Consider the following 25527-nt stretch of genomic DNA (forward strand, 5'->3'; position numbering starts at 1 on the left):
ACCGGGATGGCGCCCCGCCCCGCGCCGCGCCGCGCCCCGCCCCGCGCCCGTCACCCCGCGCGGCACCGCGTGGGCAGCGCGCGGCCGTCCGACGCCCCCCTCGGCGCCCCCCCTCCCCCCCGCCCACCACCGGCCTTTCCCCCCCCCACGCCCCCCCCCCACTCCCTCCTCCCGGGGACCTGCAGACCGCCGCGGGCGCCCAGACCCGCTCCCGCCTCGCCGGCTGGGGACACGTCCCTAAACCGGCCCGTGGAGCAGCCGCCCGCCTGGAGAACAGAGGGACCCGGAGGATGCCCACCTCCTTGGCTGCGTCCTCGAGGTGCAGAAAGTTCCAGTGACACCCCCCTTCTATTTCCCCCCCCCCCCCACACACACACACCTCCAAGGTCATCTGGCTCTCAACTGGTAAGGCAGGAATGCAAACAGGCAGCAAGCTCCCCAACCTAGATAAGAGGGCTCGGAGACTCTGTTGATGAGGAAAGCGATGCCAAGAGGAGGGGTGACTTGCATAAAACCACTCAACAAGTATTTGGACTGGGGTTCAAACAAGGACCCTCAAAATGCTATGGGATGGCAGGCTTTAGATCTCCATCCCCAACACCTGTTGCCTCCATAGGCCTGCAAAGCATCCTGGGAACTTCTCACCCCCTGAGCGAGAACCCAGGAAATGAGCAGGGTTTTAATTCTTTTTTGTTTTGTCTTGTTTGGGCTGGGTTTTATTGTTTGTGTGTTTGTTTGTTTTTGAGACAGGGGTCTCATGTAGCACCAGACTGGCCTCAAACTTGCTAGGTAGCCTAGGCCGACCTTGAACTCTTTATCCTCCTGTATCTTCCAGGAGCTGGATTACAGACCTGTTCCCACACACCCTACAATAACTTGGCTATTGATTCTCATTGACAAACTGAGGCCTAGAAGCATAGTAGTAATTAACAGACATTCACAAAGGGAGAAGCCCAAGGCTGAGTGCTTAACAATTCACACAGTTATTATAAACTGGAATGCATACTTACCAAGAGGTAAGCGATACTATTCTTCCTGTTTTGTACTTAGAGAACTGAGGCGCAGGGAGCTAGAGTAACTTACCAGCAGTTGTTTAGATGGTGAAGGACAGAAACACAGCTTTGAACAAAACAGCCTGGTTGGAGAGAGGGCAGGGATCAGTACCACTCACCACCCGGAGAGCTGGGCCTGGGGCCTGGAAGGCTCAACTCTCCTTGTGAGTCCAGCAACATTTCTTTCTTCCTTAAACCCCTGCAGAATTGATGCTGAGTCCCCATTATACAGGCTCATTATGCACGCAACAGCTGTGTTTGAACAAGAAATGTGTTTGAACTTGAGACCCCTGAAAGGCCCTCAAAGGTGGGGGAAGAGGGAAGGAGAAAAGACTTTCTGTGGTTCTTTAGCCAGGTACCATTCAGGGGAAGTAAGTTGGGTTTTGGGTTTTTTTGGATTTTCGAGGTAGAGTCTCACTCTAGCCCAGGCTGACCTGGAATTCACTATGGAGTCTCAGGATGGCCCTGAACTAATGGCAATCCTCCTACCTCTGCCTACTGAGTGCTGGAATTAAAGGCATGCGCCACCACACCCAGCTGGGAGTAAGTTGTTTTTTTTTTTAATTATCTATTTATTTGTTGGAGAGAGACAGACAGAGAGAAAGAGGCAGAGAGACAGAAAGAGAGAATGGATGCGCCAGGGCTTCCAGCCACTGCAAACAAACTCCAGATGTGTGCGCCCCCTTATGCATCTGGCTAACGTGGGTCCTGGGGAATAGAGCCTCGAACTGGGGTCCTTAGGCTTCACAGGCAAGCGCTTAACCGCTAAGCCATCTCTCCAGCCCTAGGAGTAAGTTTTTAAGTGATAATTACTTTCAAGTGGCAATGCCAAATGTAGGGTTATTGCAATATTCAACATCTGTTTACTGAACATCTGCTTTATGCCAGGTGTTCCAGTCAGCTTCACATTGCTGTCAGAAAACACCTGGCCAAGAACAACTTGTGGGAGGAAAGGTTTTATTTTGGCTTACAGGCTTGAGGGGAAGCTCCATGATGACAGGGGGAAACAATGGCATGAGCAGAGGGTGGACATCACATCCTGGCCAATATCGAGTGAACAACGGCAGCAGGAGAGTGTGCCAAGCATTGGTAAGGGGAAGCTGGCTATGATACCCATAAGCCTGCCCCCAACAATGCCTCACCTTCAGGAGGCTCCAGTTCCCAAAATTGCCACCAGCTGGGGACCTAGCATTCAGAACACATAAGTTTATGGGGGACACCTGAATCAAGCCACACATTCCGCCCCTGACCCCAATAAACTGATAACCATACATGATGTAAAAACAATTCAACCAAACCAACTTTAAAAGTCTCTATAGTTTTGTTTGTTTTTTTTAGAGCTGGGTATGGTGACACACGCCTTTAATCCCAGCACTCAGTAGGCAGAGGTAGGAGGATTGCTGTGAGTTCGAGGCCACCCTGAGACTCCATAGTGAATTCCAGGTCAGCCTGGGCTAGAGTGAGACCCTACCTCGGAAAAAAAAAAAAAAAAAAAAAGTCTATATAGTTTTTTTTTTAAATCAATCCCAATGATATTCAAACATCTCCATTGTCCAAGTTCTGTTAACTGAGCTGTAAAAAAAAATTTAAAAAAAAACCATAATGGCACAGAATAAACATTCGCACTGCAGAAGATTGCATTGGGCATAACAAGAAAAATTAAAGTAATACAATATTTAAACAAACAGGGCAAACATTGAATTCTTTAACTCCAAGTCCAATAGCTCTAACCAGTGACAAGTCTCCAAGTTTGATCATTCTGACTAGTGGCAAGTCTCTGGAATTCCAATTCTGCCCCTCAAGCTAGGCTACTCACAGTATTGGAACACTTTACCCGGTACCAGTAGCTCTCCTTGGCAGCCATCTCATAGTCCTATCATCTCCATTGGGTCTCCACGGCAACCCATGATACATCCTCATGGCTTCATCAGGCCTTCACACAGATAATCCAAAACAGCCTGCTTCATACTTCCCATGGCCATTTCCAGAAAACGAAACCATGTTGCAAATTCAATGGCCCTCTCTTTCCTGCATTTATTATACTCCATAGTATCAGGTGGGCTACCAATTTGCTAATCCAGGGGCAAATAAAGCAGACTTTGAAGAACAGTACACTCCTGGACATTCAAGCCCCTTCAAAAGAGTCTGCATTCTTGCTGGTATCCCACTGTAGATCAGCTGGCCCAGTCTCAATGGTTGTAATCTCTCATACAATTTCAGCTGAATGAGCAGCAGTTTCAGCCCAAAGATTTCTTTTTTTTTTTTTTTTTCTGTGCCATATCCTTCTTCTCACACCTGCATAAGTTCTCAGGACACGGGCATAACAGCAGACCTCTCACTGATTCTAGACATGTATCCACAAAGTTCTTCCTCGCCTTCATAAACCCAACCTCACAGTCCATAGTTCTTACTGCATTCAGGTCTTTTAACTCTGACCAGAATGGTCTATCAAGCTTTACTTGCAGTACTGGAAAATGTCTCTTGGACCAAAGTTTCAAGGCTTCCCACATTCCTCACTCAAATCAGTTCCGAAGGACCAAAGCCACAGTCAGGTTTCTAGTAGCAACAATCCCACTCTCTGCTACCAACTTACTGGTGCAGTCAGCTTTGCATTACTAGCAGAAAACACCCAACCAAGAGCAGCTAGTGGGAGGAAAAGGTTTATTTTGGCTTACAGACTCGAGAGGAAGCTCCATGATGGCAGGGGAAAATGACAGCAAAATGGAGAGGGTGGACATCACCTCCTGGCCAACATCAAGTGGACAATAGCAGCAGGAGAGTGTGTCAAACACTGGCGGGGGGGAAGCTGGCTTTAACACCCATAAGCACACCCCAACCACATATCATGTTCAGGAGGCTTCCATTCCAAAATTTCCACCAGTTGGGGGCCTAGCATTCAGAACACAGTTTAGGTGGTGGTGGGGTGGGGGGCAGGGGGCTGGAGAGATGGCTTACCAGTTAAGGCACTTGCCTGTGAAGCCTAAGGACCTAGGTTCAATCCCCCAGAACGCACATAAACCAGATGCACAAGGTGGCACATACATCTGGAGTTCATTTGCAATGAGTAGAGGCCCTGTTGTGCCCACTCAGTGAGTGAGTGTGTGTGTGTGTGTGTGTGTGTGTGTGTGTGTGTGTGTATCTGCCTCTCTTTTCTCAAATAAATAATTAAAAAAAAAAAAACTTTATGGGGGACACCTGAACCTGAATCAAACCACCACCCTAGGTATCTTGCCAAGACCCATTTCAACTCTTGGGACTTAGAGTTGGGTTTGATTTTCAAGTGCTTTGTGGTAAGGCAACAGGTATTGAATAATTGTATAAAGAAAAGTGTATTTTCAACTGTTGAAAAATCCATGGAGAAAAAGTGAGCATAAACAGGGCTAACGGGAGCCAGGCCTGCTCCCCGCAGACGTCAAGACCACTTCCCAGAGGACAAAGCTTTTGAGCCGAGAACAAGCAGCGTCTGGACTCCAGCCTGGGGTGAGTTCTGGACGGAAGAAAGATGCTTACGAGCCAAGCCAGGCATGGTGATCCACACCTGTGAACTCAGGAGGCTGAGGCAAGAGGATTGCAAGTCAGAGGCCAGCCTGGGCTACAGAGCGAGAGCCTGAGAGCCTGTCTCTAAAGCTAGGGAGCAGAGAAGGACCTTGAAAAGTCAATTGGGGAGGGGAGTAGGGTGGGGGACGGGCCCATATGGGCCAGGATGGAGTCACAGGTCGAGAGCATGCAGGATCTTGTCAGCCAAGGAAGGGCTTGTGGGGAGCCACCGAGGGATTTTAAGCAGGGCCAGAGCTCAAGTAGGATTTATTTCTACTCTGAGCTTCTTTCAACAATTTTCTTTTTCCTTTCTAATTGAGCAAGTATATGAAAGGACACTGAGCATCAGGGTGAGTCATCAGGGAAATGCACACTGGTCCATTGATTGCAACTTCAGTGATTCGTACGAAGCTGAACAGCCAAACATGCATTTGCATGGTGACATGGCACTTCCACTCCCTTCCGGGAGAAAGGTTGCTTTCTTCTGTCCATCAAAAGGCTCCTACAATACAGATAGATGAGCCCACAAAACCCAACAGGAAGTAAAAGAAAAAAGGGGGGGCAGGTGCAGAAAGCACATTCTCCATGATTCCGTTTATATGCTATCCAAGAATGTACAGGACTAACCGGGGCTGGGGGTGAAGGCCTGGAATCCCAGCTACTCAGGGGTCTGAGGCAGGAGCATTACACGTTCAAGGTCTTGTGGACTACAGAGTGAGTTCAAGGCCAGGCTGGGTAGCTTAGTACAAACCTGTCTCAAAACAAAACAAACAAAAAATATAGGAAAGGGTTGGGGGTGTAGTTCAGTGGTAGATTTGTTTATCATGCACAAGGCCCTGGGTTCCATCCCAAATACTGAAGGAAAAGAAGTCAAAGCCAGGCGTGGTGTCTCATGCCTTTAATCCCAGCACTTGGGAGGCAGAGGTAGGAGGATCGCTGTGAGTTCGAGACCAGCCTGAGACTCCATAGTGAATTCCAGGTCAATCTGAGCTAGAGTGAAACCCTACTGTGAAAAATCAAAAAAAAAAAAAAAAAGAAAGAAGGAAAATTAATAGATGAACTGGGTATGATGGCACAAGCCTGTAATTCTAACACTCAGGAAGACAGAGGCAGGAGGATTGCTGTAAATTGGTGGTCAACTTGATCTGCATAGTGAGCACTCGATCAGCTAAGACATGCTGAGACTGTGTCAGAAACCAAAGCAAAGAATAAAAATCTAATCTTTGTGAATCAGTCAGAATGCTGGTTGTCTTGGGGATATTGACTAGGAAGGAATGTGAGAAAACCTGCTAGAAATCTGAGAATGGCCTATAACTTGATCTACTGATAGCTAGATGGTCTTTATAAGTATTCATCTATACATGCACACAGATACCTATATACTTTTAAATGCATTGAGCCTGACAGTTAAGGTTGCTGTACTTCTCTGTGTAAAAGTTATACCAGAATTTAAAAATTTCAAATAATCCAGGTGTAGAGGTGCACATATGTAATTCTGTTCTGGCATCTGTGAGACAGAAGCAGGGTGAGTAAGAGTTTGTTTATAGCCTAGGCTATGTAGTGGACCCTGTCTCAAACAAAATGTGTGTGTGTTTGTGCTTTGAAGAAACAGGGTCTTATGTAGCCTAGGCTCTCCTTGAACTCACTATGTAACAGAAGAAGACCTTGAACTTCTTTTTTTTGGGGGGGAGGAGCAGGGGTTTCGAGATAGGGTCTCCCTTTAGCCAAGGCTGATGTGGAATTCACTATGTAGTCTCAGGGTGGCCTCAAACTCACAGAGTTCCTCCTACCTCTGCCTTCCAAGTGATGGAATTAAAGGCATGGGCCACCGCGCCAGGTTTAAGACCTTGAACTTCTGATCTTCCTGCCTCCACCTCCCCAGTGCTGGGGTTACAGGTTTTATATTACCACACAAGCTTTATACTGTGCTGAGTGCCAATCCCAAGGCTCTGCAAACATGCCACCAATTGAACTACACTCCCAGATTCTCAAGACTATTTTTAAATATAAATAAACAAGGCCATGCATGGTGGTGCACACCTTTAATTCCAGCACTCAGGAGAGAGAGAGAAAGAGAGAGAGAGAGATAGGTGGATCACTGTGAGTTCAAGGCCAGCCTGAGACTACATAATGAATTGCAGATCAGAATGAGCTAGTGTGAAATCCTACTTCAAATAAGAAAAAAGGGCTGGAGAGATGGCTTAGCAGTTAAGGTGCATGTCTGCGAAGCCTAAGGACCCAATTCTCCAGGATCCACGTAAACCAGATGCACAAGGTGGCACATGCGTCTGGCATTTGTCTGCAGTGGCTAGAAGCCCTGGCAGGCCCATTTTCTCCCTCCCTCCCTCTCTCTCTCTCTCTCTCTCTCTGTCTGTCTCAAATAAATAAATAAATAAATCTTTTAAAAAGAAAAGAAAAATAAAAAAGTAAGATACACTTCTTGAGGGCTCACCGTGTAGCAGAAAATGCGTTTGGTATGAGGACCAGCCAGAAACAAAATACTGATCCTGCCCAGCTCCCCGAAGGAGGTGAGGTCAGAGTATGGCTCAGGGGTACAGCAGTAACTAGAACAGCACGCACAAGTCCCTGAGTTCTATCCCTAACACTAACCCCCCCCCCAACAAAAAAAAAAAATAAGAAGAGGAAGTGGGTGACAGACCAAGCAAATAAGTCTAACTTTCTCTAAGAGTGCAAACTTAGGGAGTTGAGGAATGTGGTCAGTTGTTGCAAATGATGATGACTCAGCTTGGATTTGGCGGAGACAAAGCTCAGCTCTGCCCTTAACCCTCGGCGCAACTATGTCCACCAGCCCCGTGCCACTCCCCTAGCTCCTTCCTCATCCAGGGGTTCTTGAATAAGAACAAACACTCTTAGGCTAAGAGGCTCTGGGCCCTGCACCCAGCTTCCCCAGCAGACACCAGCCAGCTCTGTGATTAAGCTCTGTGACTGAGCTGGGGCAGGGCATCAAGAAGAGTACCGAGGCCAGAGCCCAGAACTCAGGTGTTCGAGGCCAGCCTGGGCATGAGGAGATGGCTCAGTGCATAAAGGGCTTGCTTTGGATGTAAATGCCCGGCAGGTGTAGCAGCTCATCTGTAACCCCAGCGTTAAAGAGGCAGAGATGGGGGATCCCCAGGGTAAGCTGGCTAGCTAATCCAGCCGACTTGGTGAGCTCTGGGCTCAAGTGAAAGACACTATCTCAAGAAACGGGACGGAGAGTAATCGAGGAAGACACCTGATGTCAACCTCTGGTCACCACACCAACAGAGGAAGGGAGAATCCACAAAAAAACTTTGCTTTGTTTTCCAAGAATCACAGCTCCTGGTCTCCATTCATGCCCTTGGCAGTACCTTTTGCTGTTTGTAACGACTCAGTCACTTGCATGCTCCATGAGAACCTTCCCAGTCAGAGCACAAGCCTTGAACTTCAAGCTGCAATCTCCCTCTGTCTCACCTGGAACCCTCCTAGGTCTCTCGGTTCTCTCTCTGTCACAGCAACCAGAGGAGACCTACTAAAGCAAGAATACTCCACCCTGCAGCAGCTCCCCTGGTCCTCAGGATAAAATCCTGGTGGAAATGACTCAGCAGTTCCCCTGGCAGGGTACACCCAGAAGTGAAAGCTCAGACACACGCAAGCCGTTCTTTTTATTATTATTTTTATTTGTTTATTTGAGAGACAGAAAGATGGAGGAGAGAGAGAGAGAAAGATGGGGTTGGGGGAGAGAAAGAGACAGAATGGGCATGCCAGGGCCTATCCTATAGCCACTGCACACGAACTCCAGATGCATGTGGTACCTTGTGCATCTGGCTTATGTGGGCCCTAGGGAATCAAACCAAGGTTCTTTGGCTTTGCAGGTAAATGCCTTAACTGCTAAGCCATCTCTCCAGCCCTTTAAAAAAAAACAACAAAAAAACTTTATTTATTTATTTGACAGAGAGAGAAAGAGAGAAAGAGGCAGATAAAGAGAATGGGTATGCCAGGGCCTTAGGCTTCGTAGGCAAACACCTTAACGGCAAAGCTATCTCTCCAGCCCAAGCTGTTCTTATTCACCATTAGCCCCAAGAGCCATAAAGGGGAAGCCAGCCAGTGTCCACAGCTGGTGTGGGTGAATAACAAAATGAAGCATCTACGTACAATGGAGGGGAATGCTGACCCACACAACAACATGGAGGAACCTTGAGGACAGTGTGCTGTTCAGACTCAGCCAGCCAGCTGGAGACATGGCCCATCGCTTTGCAGATCCCTCGCACCTGTGGAAAGCCAAACACAAAAGAGGGGCTCATGCCTGTAATCCCCAGCACATCTATGTCAATAGGAGGCAAATCTTAAAGATCGCGGGGATTCCACCCATTGGAGGCTCCTAGGGAGGACGGTGGCTCCAGGGGCCTGGGAAGTGGCATGGGGAGTGATGATGATTCAGTGGGTACAGAGTTCTAGCTGGGCAGGATGGAACAGTGAGGAGACAGGCACTGGCGGTTAGCAATGAATGAGATGCCCTAACCTCCGCTACAGACCTAGGAGTACATTTAAAGACAAATAAGGGCTGGAGAGATGGCTTAGCGGTTGAGCACTTGCCTGTGAAGCCTAAGGACCCCGGTTCGAGGCTCGATTCCCCAGGACCCATGTTAGCCAGATGCACAAGGGAGCTCATGCATCTGGAGTTCGTTTGCAGTGGCTGGAGGCCCTGGCAAGTGCCATGGGTATGTGGGCATGGGGTAGGGCAAGCCGACTATATAGCACGTGCAAAGGTTGGGGCTGGAACATGGAGGCTGGGATGGCGGAACAGCCGAGAACCACGTGGTGCTGGGAAGGAGAGAGGGAGGCAGGGATGAGGCGGCCATGCAGGGTTTCCTGAGCCTCAGAGAGGGGCTGGCAGCAGGAGCAGCCGGGGGCCTGGGGGAGTCACAGAGGCACTGGCTGAGGAATGATGTGACTTCATAGGACTGGTAACCACCAAGCAGCCTCGGGGTTTGGGCAGGGGTCAAGAGCAGGAGGAGGAGGCGAGCTGAAAGAGAGGGGATGGTGGGGGTGACACGTGGAGATGGGGAGAAGTGTCTGGGCTTTAGTCCATGTTGATGGGAGAGCCAACTGGAGTTTAGACAAGTATGAGAGACAGAGGCACCCAGGGTGCCTCAAGCCCTTGTGTGTTGAGCCACCAACAATTTCTGGAGTTACAAGGAAAGAATGAATAAGCAAAAGAACGAGGCCAATTGGCTGGAGGGCATTTGCATGTACTCTAAAAGCAGAGGGGAAGCCTGGTGTGGTGGTCCATGCCTTTAATCCTAGCACTTGGGAGGCAGAGGTTAAGAAGATCATTGTGAGTTTGAGGCCACCCTGAGAGACTACATAGTAAATTCCAGGCCAGCCACTGCTTGTGTGAGACCCTACCATGAGAGAAAGAGGGAGGGAGAAGCAGAGGAGATGGGGGAGGGGCGGGGGTATGTGGAAAAAAGATAGGAAGAGAAGAGACCCCCTGGAAATAGAAAAGGGAGGCAGAGATGGAGAGAACAAACTTCAAGACTGCCTGCAGACCCTCACGCCGGCACACGTCAAAGTGACCGGCCCCTCTACCTGTGTTTTTGTGGTAGGGATATTGAACACAAGACTCTGCCCATGTTAGGTGAGTGCTATACCGCTACAGAATATTCCCAGTCCTCTCTGTTTTTTCTTTTGAGACAGTCTCACTGTTGCAAGGTTCATCTTGAACTCACAGGCAGGCTTTTGGCTTGCCATCGTCCTGGCTGAGCCTTCTGAGTGGCCAGGATTCCAGGCCTGCCATCAGGCTGGGCTCCACTACCCCTTTCTGTCACGCCCGCCTCACCAGCAAGGAGGACGCCACAATCAGGATTCTTCTGAACACACTTTATTGGGGACTGCCAAACTGCTAGATGCGAAGACGCGAAGACCCAGAACCACGAAAGGCAACTGTTTATATAGGGTTTAGGCTGCTTACCCACAAATGATTGGTCAACTGTGGATATGTGGCCACCAGTGATTGGTTACTTTCTGGATGCCTCATTAGCATCGGCCCGCAACGGGTTGGAGCATGCGCACTGTGCTAAATTTACACCAGCTGTGACCAATAAGAGGCCAGAAACCGGCGCCAGCTTGTAATAGCATCTGCGCGGCTCCTAACATCTCCCCCTTTTTTTATTATTTAGACACCAAGGGACCAAATCACCGATCTAGCCTTTCCCACTTCTGGCAACAGGCGATCAAGGTTATAAGGCCTTGGAAAACTCACAACTCACCTTATCCTGTGCAATGAGTTATTCCTCAGGGATGTGCAAAGGCTGAGTGTGAAATAAAACTAAAAGTCTTATGCCTAACCTGGTGCAATGAGAATAAGCTCTCAGGGTGCAAAGGCCACAAGACAGCTCAAACGAAGGGAGAAAACGTCCAGGTCAAGCAATAGCAAAATTACACACAGGCACATCATGCAGGTACCAACGAGGCCCAGAGTAAGCACCAATCACTGGTTTCAGCTCCCTATTGTTTCAGAGTTATCAATCAAGCATTAGGTGAATGTCCTGATTCCAGTGCAGCAAATGCTTGCACTAGCATAGCATTGTCTCTGAGTCTTTGACTTCGCAATTTACAGAAACACCAAAAACACCCGATTGCAGCAGCAATCAAAAACAGCATCATGGAACCCATTCCAGCCCATTCCTTCAAATAAAGGGTAGCTTTCTATATCCAGTCCAATTAATAGAAGTTTGAACATCCAAAGTATTAGCTACATTAGCTGATAAATTATTCAAAGTCGCCGCAATTTGTATAGTAATAGCAGCCACAATGGCTGTAGTAATCCCAAAATCTCTTTTGATTCTAAACAATGTCATAGAACTAGGAGAACAGCATATAGTAATAGCAGCCACAATGGCTGTAGTAATCCCAAAATCTCTTTTGATTCTAAACAATGTCATAGAACTAGGAGAACAGCATATAGTAATAGCAGCCACAATGGCTGTAGTAATCCCAAAATCTCTTTTTGGTTCTAAACAATGTCATAGAACTAGGAGAACAGCATATAGTAATAGCAGCCACAATGGCTGTAGTAATCCCAAAATCTCTTTTGATTCTAAACAATGTCATAGAACTAGGAGAACAGCATATAGTAATAGCAGCCACAATGGCTGTAGTAATCCCAAAATCTCTTTTTGGTTCTAAACAAAGTCATAGAACTAGGAGAACAGCTTCATGTATTACAGGTAGAGGTTTTGGGAATACTGAGAGTATTCCCCAACGGGGTTCTGTCCATATCCCCAGCAGGTTGAACAGGGGTAATATCATCAGCACAGCAATCACGATCTTCATCCTTTTCTGGACTCTCTTTGACCACTCGCGTCAGTCTGGCAGGAACCCAAATGGGATTGTCTTGATCCTGTGGAAAAACACAAACAGCTCCCCTGGATCTTATTAAAACAAGATCCGGGCCCTTCCATTGATTAGATATAACATCTTTCCATTTTATTTTTTCTGAAACTGGTGATGGTGGCAGACAATGCCTGTCTGCTGCTGACCTACCCATCACGTCCAAATTTAAAAAATTAAGTGTAAAAAGAGCTAGGGAAATAGTTCCACAGAGACATGAAGATATTTCATTTTTCCAAAAGCAGGAATATGAGTTACATCCATTTGCCACAAATGTAAGGGGCGCAAGCCTCGAGGATTAATGCCCAGACAAGGAGTATGTCTGAACTCTGCACAATTAGGACATTGGAGTACAATATTTCTAGCTTCAGCTCTAGTTAGCTGAAATTTATATCTTAAGGTTTGAGCAGGAACATGATACAGTTTATGAAAATCTACAGCAGCTTCGTACCTGTTTGCAACCCAAAAAAGGTGTTTTGTGGCGACATCAGCCAATTCATTAGCTCTAGCCATAGGGCCAGACAACAGAGTGTGAGCTCGAATATGTTGTATAAAAAAGGGATGACACCTATTTCTAATAGAATTTTGAATATCATAAAAGATATGTGCTACTTTACTTTTAGCATTAATAGGTCCAGCAACTTCTAATTGTTTAACAGCATTTACAACATAATGGGAGTCTGAGATAATATTAATAGGTTTTGAAAATTGTCGCAACACCAAAGCAACTACTGCACATTCCACCAATTGTGGGGAAGTTAAATTAAATTGTAATTGTACTGGCACTTGGTCAATAACATAGCTCCCCAGACCTGTCTTTGATCCATCCCTGCTCTAATTGGTCCTGCACAAGTTCTTTTGCTGCTCTTAATTTCTCAGAGGTGAGAGGCCATTGGGGTACCCACACAGGTGCCTCCGTCACCCAGGGTATGGGCAAAGCATCCTCAATGGCCCCTAGGAAAAACCCAGTCCTTTTCGATCTAATTTTTGAGTACCAGTCACAGGCTCTGGACTTCCTTGTGACATTTTTTCCTAATCCTTTTTCTGGAACACACCCCATATCTCTCATAATTTGTTGACTCTGATTAGAGTAATCATTAGTCAATTTAAACTTCATCTGATGTAAAATATCTCGTCCCCACAAATTTACTGGTAAAGGGAGTACATATGGTATGAATTCTCCCGCACGTCCTTCATGATCCCTCCATCTTAAAGCCTGAGCACTTATACTAGGAGAAGACTCATATCCCAACCCTTGTAGAGTTTGTGAAGACTGATTGACAGGCCAATTAGAAGGCCACCATTTGGTGGAGATAATACTAGTATCTGCTCCCGTATCTAAAATACCAGAGAAAATTTTTTCCTTGAATAATTAACTCCAAGGTTGGTCTTTCATCCAGATCCAGTGAGACATAGGCACATCCTCCTCTGGAGGATCCAAGACCTTTTGTTCCTCTAATATCCTTTTTATAAGGGAACAAGCCATGTAGGCTAGGCAATACTAAAAGCTGAGCAATACGATCCCCACAGGAAATAGAAGATATCCCTCTAGGGGAAGAGCACAGAATTTTTACTTGTCCTTCATAATCCTCATCTATAACTCCAGGGTGAACAATTAAGCCTTTCAGAGCTGAAGATGAACGTCCTAGCACCAAGCCTACTGTATCAGAGGGCAGGGGTCCTTTAAAATCAGAGGGGATTGGTTGACAACCCATTTGTGGTGTTAATACTGCTCCGGTGGTGGCACAGAGGTCCAATCCTGCGGAACCCAGAGTGGCTCTCCGTGGCTCCCCGGTGGCCTCATGGATACCTTGGGTGGCTCGACATTCATGGCCCCATACATTTGAGGGCCCTGGGGTCGAGGGCCCCTCTGTCCGTTTTTTGGCTGGCTATTAGAATCATTTGTGAGCACTCTCCCCTTAATATCTTTAACTAACCTACACTCATTGGCCCAATATTTACCCTTCCCACAACGTGGACACATCCCAGGAACTTTCTTCTGTACATTAACTCTGTCTTGACTTCCTGGAATCTGACTCTTACACTGCCTTTTTATGTGTCCTCTTTTCCCACAATTATAGCAAGTAATGTCTCTAATCCTCTTTGCAGCAAGGACAGCTGCTGCTATCCCCGCATTAGACAAAGGACCTCCTATCTCTCTGCATGCTTTCATCCAGGCATTAAGCCCTTTTCCTTTCCATGGTGTAATAGCATTTCTACACTCCTTTGTACATTGCTCATAAACAAGCTGTTCTATAAGGGGCATAGCAGTATCAGGGTCTCCAAAAATTCTACCTGCAGCCTCCATTATTCTTGCCACAAAATCCGAAAAAGGTTCATTTATGCCTTGAACTATTTTTGTTAAGTTGCCAGTAACTTCTCCTTTATTGGGCAGGCTTTTCCATGCTCGTACAGCTATCTGGTTAATCTGTCCATATACCTCCACAGGGTAGGCCGTCTGATTAACCGTCCATTGTCCCTGGCCAGTCAACATTTCATAAGTCCAAAATGGCTGACCATTAGCAGCATTTTGTCTAGCCTGAGCGGCACAGGCATCTTGATAGATAGATTTCCAATCAAGATATTGTCCCATTGTTAAGCAGGCTTTCACTGTATTATACCAATCTGCAGGAGTCATTGCATAAGCAGTGAGCCTCTCTACCTGAGCCTGAGTAAAGGAGGCATTAGTCCCATACGTCCTAACTGACTCTGCAAGATCTTTTAACTGTTTATGTCCTATGGGCTCATGATATCGGCCCTGAGCTGGATCGTCAAACACTGGAAATATTTGTTGAATTTTTCTTATTTCTTTTGGCTTGCAGAAAGAAGTTCCCTCCATGTATCTCAGTACTTCTTTCTTTCTCTCCTTCTTTCTTTCTTTCCTTCCTTCCTTCCTTCCTTCCTTCTTTCTTTCCTTCCTTCTTTCCTTCTTTCTTTCCTTCTTTCTTTCCTTCTTTCTTTCCTTCTTTCTTTCCTTCTTTCTTTCCTTCTTTCTTTCTTTCTTTCTTTCTTTCTTTCTTTCTTTCTTTCCTTTTTATCATTACCCTTCATTACATTTTGTTCCTTCCTTTTATTACCTTCTAAATCTTTAACCTTAGTTTTCTTTTTATCATTAACCTTAGTTTTCTTTTTACCATTAACCTTCATTACATTTTGTTCCTTCCTTTTATTACCTTCTAAATCTTTAACCTTAGTTTTCTTTTTATCATTACCCTTCATTACATTTTGTTCCTTCCTTTTATTACCTTCTAAATCTTTAACCTTAGTTTTCTTTTTACCATTAACCTTAGTTTTCTTTTTACCATTAACCTTCATTACATTTTGTTCCTTCCTTTTATTCTGTTTTCCTTTTTGTTCCCTTTTTTCTGTTTCTGACATACTGTCCTGATGTTCCGCTAAAGTCCTCTGGCCCTCTTTCACTTTAATGAGCACACAGGGCAAGAAGAAAATCACAACAATAGCATCAACCTCCCAGGGCAGCATACCTCTCAGAAAAAAGTCCGGATCCGTCCGTCCCGTGTGTCAGTTCTGAATCCTCCTTAAAACAGGGGTCTTCGCTGGTGCAAGATGTTCTTCAATTCCCGGGTTTCGGCACCACTTGTCACGCCCGCCTCACCAGCAAGGAGGACGCCACAATCAGGATTCTTCTGAACACACTTTATTGGGGACTGCCAAACTGCTAGATGCGAAGACGCGAAGACCCAGAACCACGAAAGGCAACTGTTTATATAGGGTTTAGGCTGCTTACCCACAAATGATTGGTCAACTGTGGATATGTGGCCACCAGTGATTGGTTACTTTCTGGATGCCTCATTAGCATCGGCCCGCAACGGGTTGGAGCATGCGCACTGTGCTAAATTTACACCAGCTGTGACCAATAAGAGGCCAGAAACCGGCGCCAGCTTGTAATAGCATCTGCGCGGCTCCTAACACCTTTCTGTTGTTAGTTCCCTCTGCGGTCTACCAGATACCTCCAGAAGGGTGCTGAGTGGGAAGAAACTGGGTCCACGATGGCACTGTGGGACCGAAGGCAAAGCCGCACAGCGGCCAGGGCACTTGCCCCAGGGTACATAGGACAATGCTGGGGTGTGGGTTCTGGTTTGACTCTTTTCTGTAAGCACTTTCCAACAACAGAGAGAAGCGGGAAGGACTGTGTATAGGAACCATGCAAGGGCTCTTTTCCTAGCTTCAGCCACAATGCCATGTTGTAGATTCACTTCATCTTTACAAGTGCAGAGAAGTTTGATTTACATTTTGGAAGCCATTTCAAACACTACCCTAAGCACTTCCATAAGCTTCTCCACAAGATAGTATGAGTCATAAAGGTGACCACAACACTAATGTGACACCTTACATTCCCCCATAATCACCTAGTACCCAATATACATTCTAACATCCTTCATTCCAACAAAATATGTGTACTTTTGTTTTGAGGCATGGTCTTACTCTAGCCCAGACTGACCTAAAACTCACTCTGTAGCCCAGGCTGGCCTTGAACTCATGAAGATCTTCCCGCCTCAGCCTCCTGGGTACTGGGATTAAAAGCATGTGCCACCATACTAGGCTTCAGTTCACTTTTTCTTTGTTTGTTGGTTTGTGGTAGGGTTTCACTTTAGTCCAGGCTGACCTAGAATTCACTAAGTAGTCTCAGGGTGGCCTCGAACTCACAGCGATCCTCTTACCGCTGGGATTAAAGGCATGCGCCACGGCACCTGGTTTAAGTAAAATTATTTTTTAAAAGTGAATTGAAAGCCAGGCATGGTGGTGCACACCTTTAGTTCCAGCACTTGGGAGGCAGAGGTAGGAGGATTGTCATGAGTTTGATGCCATCTGAGACTACGTAGTGAATTCCAGGTCAGCCTGGGCTAGAGCAAGACTCTACCCCAAAAAACTAAAATAATGATAATAATAGTAATAGTAATAATTGTATTTGCAAAGAGAGAGAGAGATTGAGAATGGACATGCCAGGGCCTTCTGCCACTGCAAACAAACTTGACATATGCACTGTTTTGTGCATCTGGCACTGGGAAATTGAACCCAGGTCTTCAGGCCTGGCAAGTAAAGCACCTTAAACAGATGAACCACCCCTCCAGCCCAAATTCCCTTTTGACATAGGAGCTAGTCAAGTCCTCTGCCAGTGAGCTACATTCCCAGGCAAAAACATACCTTAAAAAGCTCCTTCAGATTCCTGCTCTGTCTGGTTGTTTAGCTATTCTCCCTGCTTCTGCTCTTGATTCCTATCCAAACCTCCAGGCCAGTCAGTGGCAACTGATGCTGTGAAATCATAGTGATAGACCAGAAGTGACTGCCTAGAACAGAAGAAGGAGAACGGCTGTAAAAACAAAGAACAAAAAACAACAGCAACAAAAAAAGCATGAGGGAACTTTCTGGAATGTTGAAAATCTTTTCTGTCTTTAAGGTTGATGTGCTCAGGGTTTGGCCCCAGCTGGTTGTGCTATTTGGGGGAGGTTTTAGAAAGTTTAAGTGAGGCTAAGCAGAAGGAAGTGGATTGCCTTGTGGGATATCTTATCCAGGTCTCTCTCTTCCTCTCTCCAGTTCCTGTCTGCCATGCATCTCCACAGCCAAGATGTTTTGCCTCACCCCCAGCTCAGAATCAGCCCAGCCAACTATATAGTTCAGACTATCAAGTGAACCCCCTGAAACCATGAGCCAAAATCAATCTCTCCCCCTTCAAGCTATTCTCTTGGGTCTTGGGGTCCCAGCACCACAAAGGTAACTAACACACACACAGGAGTGTGCATTTGGCCTCACTTTTCAAAGCAGATGCCTGGCATAGGGGTGTTTTCTGAACCATCTCTGAGGAGCCAGGAGATTTGTCTGGCTCTCAGCTTCTGTGTGTTCCTTCTGTCCTTAAGCTGATCTGGTTTGTTTGTTTGTTTTTTCTTTTCTTTTCTTTTTTTCGAGGCAGGGTCTCACACTAGTCCAGGCTGACCTGGAATTCACTATGTAGTCTCAGAGTGGTTTCAAACTTGTGGCGACCCTCCTACCTCTGCCTCCTGAGTGATGGGATTAAAGGCGTGTGCCACCACGCCCGGCTCCTTAAACTGATCTGCCTGAGAAGGTGGCCCACCAAACTGCCTCTTGGCCATTGTTGCCCCTCCTCCACTCCACAAAAGGAAAGCAGCAACCTTCACTTCTCCCCATCCTTACCAAGGTGCTGGGTAGACTGGGTTTGGACCTGGCTAGGTCATGGCTATGTGACAGAGGAGGTGATTAGGCCTGCATTAAAATATCTGTAATAATCCAGGCGTGGTTGTGCATGCCTTTTAATCCCAGCACTCAGGAGGCAGAGGTAGGAGGATCGCCGTGATTTCGAGGCCACCCTGAGACTACATAGTGAAATTCCAGGTCAGCCTGGACTACAGTGAGACCCTACCACGAAAAAAACAAAAAACAAAAAACTGTAATAAAATCTTCAGCTCTGCTTCATACTAGTTCTTTCTGGAATTCTTTCCTATGTCAAAGCCACTAATCCTGGGTTTGTCTGACCACAGAAAACTCCTCAGGCTGCTAAAGATAACAGTGGGGGGCCATGTCTCAGTCCCCTTACCACTAACGAATTGTTTATACCGAGGCAGAAGGATCACCCCCAAGTTCACAGCCAGCCTGGACTGTATAGTGAATTTCACGTCAGCACAAGAGAGAAATCTTCAGCTTTTGGGAATAATATGGTTAACATTGACAGAGACTGGACAGCTGAGGCTCTGGGAGTTTAGCCAGAAAAGTTGTGGCCAAGCCAGTTAGGAATGTCTGCTTCTGCAATCAGCCTGCCCCGTTCCCTGTTCCCTCCTCAACACAAAGGATTTGGGGTCACTATTGAAGAATTCTCAATTAGACAATCAGTTTATGACACTTTCAATTATAGGTAGAGACAACTTCAACAGACTTAAACCACCCCTCCCCTGTAATAAAAGTCTTGCCTGTAATAAAAGTCTGCTGTTTCTGTTTCTACTGTGTCTCTGAATCTTGTTTAATAAAGCCTATTACGTACATCCTCTCTCCCACTGGCCTGTGGGCCCAGGAAGGGTTCATTCTTTACCACTTCCTGGGAAAGAATTCATTCCATCTGAGCTCACTGAGAGCACAGCCCCCCCCCCCCCCAGCCCCATTCCAGTTTTGGTGGCCTGTGCAGGGAGCTGAAGACATCAAAGGTCGGTATGCCTGGCTTAATTGTGAGGAGATTGGGAGTGACCACTGAGTGTCCAGCACCCCATTCCCTCCAGCTGAGCCAGAAGCACCTCTGACCTTGGCTTAGCTATGGCTGAATCCCCATAGCCAGTCCCTGTGTTACTGCCCTCTTTAGGAGGTAAATCTCTTCCCCTCTTTTTCAAAGCCCCATGACTTGTGGTAACAGAGACTCCTCATGTCCTGAGAGAGCCTCTGTGTTTAAAGTCACATTAGGCCGGGCATGGTGGCACACGCCTTTAATCCCCGGTCGGGAGACAAAGGTGTGAGGATCACCATGACTTTGAGGCCACGCTGAGTCTACATAGTGACTTTCAGATCAGCCTGAGCTGGAATGAGACCCTACCTTGAAAACCCAAAATAATAATAATAATAATAATTATTATTATTATTATTATTATAATGTCATGTTAGAAGGTTCACAGCCTAAATTCCTGAATCAAAGGGAGTTAATCCCAAATTGTGGCATTATAACCTGCTATGTATAAATAATGTTGGTATATCTTGCCTACGCTTCATCTAGGCTAAAAGTCATGGAAACATAATGCCTTTAATCCCAGCACTCTGGAGGCAAAGCTAAAGGATTGATGTGAGTTTGAGGCCAGCCTGGAACTAAAGTGAGTATCAGGTAACCCTGGGCTAGATAGAGTAAGACCCTACCTAAAAAAATAAAATTAAAATAAGAAAAAAATGTTAAAACTGGCTTTAGAGGGGCTAGAAAGATGGCTTAGCAATTAAGGCACTTGCCTACAGTGCCAATGGACACAGTTGCAATTCCCCAGGACCCAGCTGAACCAGATGGACAAGGCGGTGCAGCGGCTGGAGGCCCTGGTACGCCCATTCTTTCTCTCTATCTGCCTTTCTCTCTCTCTCAAATAAAGAAATAAAAATTTGAAAAAATTTTAAAAATTAAAAAAAATATGGCTTTAAGCTGGGTGGGTGGCACATGCCTTTAATCCCAGTACTGGGGAGGCTGAGGTAGGAGAATCACCATGAGTTTAAGTCATGCCTGGACAGGAGAGGTCACGAGCCTTCGGGGTATAAAGCCTGCTCCTGTCTGGATAAATGCATATATTACTCTCACCAAATTGCCCTGAAATCACTACACTTAATGTTCATACTCATGTATTAATGTTATTCTCACTTCTGGTTAGAGAAGCTTCTTTGAAGATGGCGATGACCACTGGAATGACCCAAAAGGCAACACAGTGCTGAGAAGAAGGGACAGAGGAGTGTCCAGCGCTGAAACAACTCACACCCACCAAGGCTCAGGGTCCATTGCAGAAGAGGCGGCGAAAAGAATGTAAGAGCCGAAGGAAGGATGCCACTCCCTATAATTCTGATGGGACAGAATTTGGCCTCAGTATCCAAGACCCCGCAGCGCCTAGCAATACCCACAGAAGACCCTCATAATAGGAGAAGAAGATGGCATCAAATTAAAAGGGAGACTAATGGACAGAGGGAAGGGATATGATGGAGAGCAGAGTCATGAAGGAGAAAGTGGGGGAGGGTTGGAAAGGGGAGAGAAATACCATGGTTTGTTGTCTGTAAGTACAGAAGTTGTCAATAAAAATGTATTTTTTAAAAAGGCTTTATATAAAAAAGACATGCCTTGCTGGGCGTGGTGGCGCACACCTTAAATCCCAGCACTCGGGAGGCAAAGGTAGAAGGATCACCGTGAATTGGAGGCCACCCTGAGACTACATAGTTAATTCCAGGTCAGCCTGGACCAGAGTGAGAGCCTGCATTTAAAAAAAAAAAAAAAGACATGCCTGGAGCTATGGAGTGAATTCCAGGTCAGCCTGTGCTAGAGTGGCCCCACCTCAAAAATAAAATTTAAAAAACATGGCTTTAAAGTGCTCATCCAAATTAACTGTGTTCCTGTATCTGTCCAGCTTTTTGTTTGTTTGCTTGCTTGCTTGAAGTAGGGTCTCACTCTGGCTCAGCCTAACCTGTAATTCACTATGTAGTCTCAGGCTGGCCTCGAACTTGCGGTGATCCTCCTACTTCTGCCCCCAAGTGCTGGGATTAAAGGCATGCCTGGCTTTATCTGTCCATCTTTTAACTACTGAAAAAACTGAGTCTTTTTGTTTGTTTGTTTTTGTTTTTCAAGGTAGTGTCTCACTCTAGCTCAGGCTGACCTGGAATTCACTCTGTAGTCTCAAACTGGCCTCGAACTCATGGCGATCCTCCTACCTGTGCCTCCCAAGTGCTGGGATTAAAGGCGTACGCCACCATGCCCGGCTTCTTATTTTAGTTTTTTTTCCCAGGTAGGATTTCTTACTAGCCCAGTCTAACCTGGAATTCACTATGTAATCTCAGGTTGGCACTGAACTTCACAGTAATCCCTAGTGCTGGGATTAAAGGCATGTACCACCATGCCTAGATTATTATTTTTTAAATTTATTTTATTTGGGGGGTTTTATGAGATAGGGTCTCATTCTAGCCCAGGGTGACTTGTAACCTTACTCTGTAGTTCCAGGCTGGACTCAAACTCCTGGATTTACTTTTTTTTTCCTTTTCTTTTTTTGAGGCAAACCCAACAGACTGGCTTTTTTTTTTTTTTAATGCGAGGGTGGGGGGGGGGAGAAACTTGGCCAGCCACTGCAATTGAACTCCAGATGCATAAACACCCTTGTGCACATGTGTGACTTTGTGCTACTGTATGTCTGGCTTACGTGGGACCTGGAGAGTTGAACATGATTCCTTAAGTTTCACAGGCAAGCGCCTTAACTGCTAACCCATCTCTCCTGGCCTGGATTCACATTTTAGGGACTCGGTTTCCTTGGTAGTTAAAAGCTGGACAGGGGTGTATGTGTGTGTGACTCTGGAGGACATTAGATGTGATTCTCAAGAATAATCCCCATCAAAATAAAAGAGAGACTTATTGAGATGGGGAGGGGATATGATGGAGAATGGAATTTCAAAGGGGAAAGTGGGGGAGGGAGGGTATTACCATGGGATATTTTTTATAATCATGGAAAATGTTTTAAAAATTGAGAAAAAACAAAATAAAATAAGATTAAAAAAAAAGAATAATCCCATCTCTATTACAGGTGCACATTACCTCACCTGGTGGGTTTTTGTTGTTGTTATTTGTTTGTTTTGTTTTGCTTTTTTGAGGTAAGATCACACTCTAGCCCAAGCTGGCCTTGAACTCTTTGAGATCTTCCTACCTCAGCCTCCTGAGTGCTGGAATTAAAGGCATGCGCCACCACACCTGGCTTTCACCTGGCATTTTTTACATGGGTTCTGGGAATCAAAATCAGGTCCCCATGCTTGCAAGACAAGTACTTTACTAACTGAGCCCTCTCCCCATCCTATTTTTGAATTATTTCAAAAGTATATTTAAGAATGAAACTACTGCCTCCTATGGTAATTCTATAATTAGTTTTTAAAAAAATATTTCATTGATTTATTATTTATTTATTTATTTGAGAGAGGGAAAGAAAGAAGCAGATAGAGGGAGAATGGGCACACCGGGGCCTCTAGCCACTGCAAACAAACTCCAGATGCATGTGTCACCTTGGGCACCTGGCTTGTTTGGGTGCTGGGGCATCAAACGTGCATCCTTAGGCTGTGCAGACAAGTGCCTTAACTGCTAAGCCATCTCTCCAGCCCTATCCTCAACTTTTTGTTTTCCATAATAACTGAACTTATATGACATTACTGTGACCGTGGATGAGGGAAATCAAATAGTACAGGAGAAGAACCTACTGCAAGGGACATTTAGAGACCTCCAAGGTACTTAGCTGGGCCCTTCATGTCTGCCAGCAGTAGAGCCCATTTAGCTACAAGCCCTTACTCACAGCTTTCTAGGAGCGTTGAGTACCTAGCCCTAAAATAGAAGCTGGTAGCCATAGACCCCAGATACCTGAGAAAAGCTCTATTTTTTATGTGAAGCAATGAGAGCAAGAAGAGAGAGATTGAGAGAGAGAGAGAGAGATATTGAGAGAGAGAGAGGGAAGTGGGAGTTGGTATGCCAGGGCCTTCAGGCACTGTAATGGAACTCCAGATTCATGTGCCACCTTGTGCACATATGTGACCTTGCGCTTGCATCACCTTGTCCGTCTGGCTTACGTGGGACCTGGAGAGTTGAACATGGGTCCTTAGGTTTCACAGGCAAGTGCCTTAACTGCTAAGCCATCTCTCCAGCCCGAGTAAAGCTTTTGAGTCAAACAATATCCAGGGATCAGTGATCAAAGGCTCTGCTTGCAAAGTCTGATGGCTTCTGTTCAAGTCCCCAGGGCCCACATAAAGCCAGATGCAGGGCTGGAGAGATGGCTTAGCAGTTTAAACGCTTGCCTATGAAGCCTAAGGACCCCGGTTCGAGGCTCGGTTCCCCAGGTCCCACGCTAGCCAGATGCACAAGGGGGCGCACGCCTCTGGAGTTCGTTTGCAGTGGCTGGAAGCCCTGGCACGCCCATTCTCTCTCTCTCCCTCTATCTGTCTTTCTCTCTGTGTCTGTCACTCTCAAATAAATAAATAAAAACTGAACAAGAAATATTAAAAAAAAAAAAAGCCAGATGCACAAAGTGGTGCATGCCATTGGAGCTCATCTGCAGTGGCAAGAGGCCCTGACATGCCCATTCTCTCTCTCTTCCTCTGTGCTTATGAATAAATAAATAAATAAATAAAGTAAATATTTTTTAAAATAAGGTGAAGAACCACAAAGGGCACCCATGGACGCACATGTATGAGCACCCCCATGCACAGACACACACATGCCCATACATATATGAATCCTCACAAACACCCAAGCAAAACAAAAAGAAGTGCCACCAAGGGGTGGGGTCGTTCAGAGTGCTGCCCTACCATGCACAAGGCCCTGGGTTCAATCCCAGCACTAGGAAATAGCACCATGAGGAAACTCGTTCTTTCCAATAAGATCGCTGCGTCGCTGGGTCAAGAATAATCCCTTCTTGGGCCTGGTGTGGAGGCGCACGCCTTTAATCCCAGCACTCGGGAGGCAGAGGTAGGAGGATTGCCGTGAGTTCGAGGCCACCCTGAGACTCCATAGGGAATTCCAGCTCAGCCTGGGCTAGAGTGAGACCCTACCTCGAAAAACCAAAAAAAAAAAAAAAAAAGAAGAAGAATCCTTTCTTTCTCCATCTTGATGGTTGCTCTTGGCTGGGGCCTGCCCCTCACCTAAGATAGGAAGATGGTGGCCGAAAAGAAGATAAAAGAGTCTCTGTGGATGGAGAGATAGCTTAGCGGTTAAGGCATTTGCCTGCAAAGCCTAAGGACCCAGGTTTAACTCCCCAGTACCCATGTAAGCCAGATGCACAAAGTGGCACATGCTTCTGGGGTTCATTTGCAATGGCTAGAGGACCTGGTTTGCCCATTCTGTCTCTCTTCTCTGTAGCTCTCTCTCTCTATCTCTCTCTGCTTGCAATATATATTCATATATTTAAAAAAAAGTTTTAAAGTCTCTGGAGTCCATCAACTCCAGGCTCCAACTTGTTATGAAAATGGAACGCGCATGCTGGGTACAAGCAGACTCGGAAAATGATTAGACAGGGCAAGGTGACATTGGTCCGTCTCGCCAACCACTGCCAAGCTTTGAGGAAATCTGAGATGGAATATTATGCTATGTTGGCCAAAACTGGTGTCCATCACAACAGTGTCAATAAAATTGAATTGGGCACAGCATGTGGTAAATACGCACACTGTCTAGCATTGATCCAGGTGATTCTGACATTACTAGAAGCATGCCAGAGCAGACCAGTGGAAAGTAAAATTTTTCTTTAATATAATTTGCCAGAAGCTTATTTAAAAAAGAAGAGGGCCGAGTGTGGTGGCGCATGCCTTTAATCCCAGCACTCGGGAGGCAGAGGTAGGAGGATCGCCATGAGTTTGAGGCCACCCTGAGACTCCATAGTGAATTCCAGGTCAGCCTGAGCTAGAGTGACACCCTACCTGGAAAAAAGAAGAAGAGGAGGAGGAGAAGGGGGAGGAAAAAAAAAAACCTGGGTGTGGTGGTGCAGATTTTTTAATCCCAGCACTCTGGAGGCAGAGGTAGGAGGATCGCTGTAAATTTGAGGTCACCCTGAGACTACATAGTAAATTCTGGGTCAGCCTGGGCTAGAGTGAAACCCTACCTCAAAAAAACAAAAATAAACGAATAAAATTAAATTAAAAAAAAAAAAAAAAAGAATCCACCAGGAACTCCACCTTTGTGGAGCAATGCAAAAGAGCTAATCCTGTTCCACTTGGTAGCTCTCAAAATATTTGCTGATTGGATTAAATATCACCTAAGGACTCCTTGGGAATAAGCCTCCCCAGCTCTCGCCTGACACATGCTCTGGCCAGGGAAACAGCCCTTCAGCTCTTTCTTGGAGATTCGAGATTTGGGTCCTTC

At 46.1% G+C, this 25527-nt stretch overlaps 1 pseudogene; it reads left to right on the top strand.

The window, feature by feature from the left end:
* Window positions 1-6: 6 nt before the first annotated feature.
* Window positions 7-24904, top strand: LOC123464423 (annotated as a pseudogene).
* The last annotated feature ends 623 nt before the right edge of the window (window positions 24905-25527 follow it).

Source organism: Jaculus jaculus, chromosome 11, assembly GCF_020740685.1.
Source record: "Jaculus jaculus isolate mJacJac1 chromosome 11, mJacJac1.mat.Y.cur, whole genome shotgun sequence".
Lineage (NCBI taxonomy): Eukaryota > Metazoa > Chordata > Mammalia > Rodentia > Dipodidae > Jaculus > Jaculus jaculus.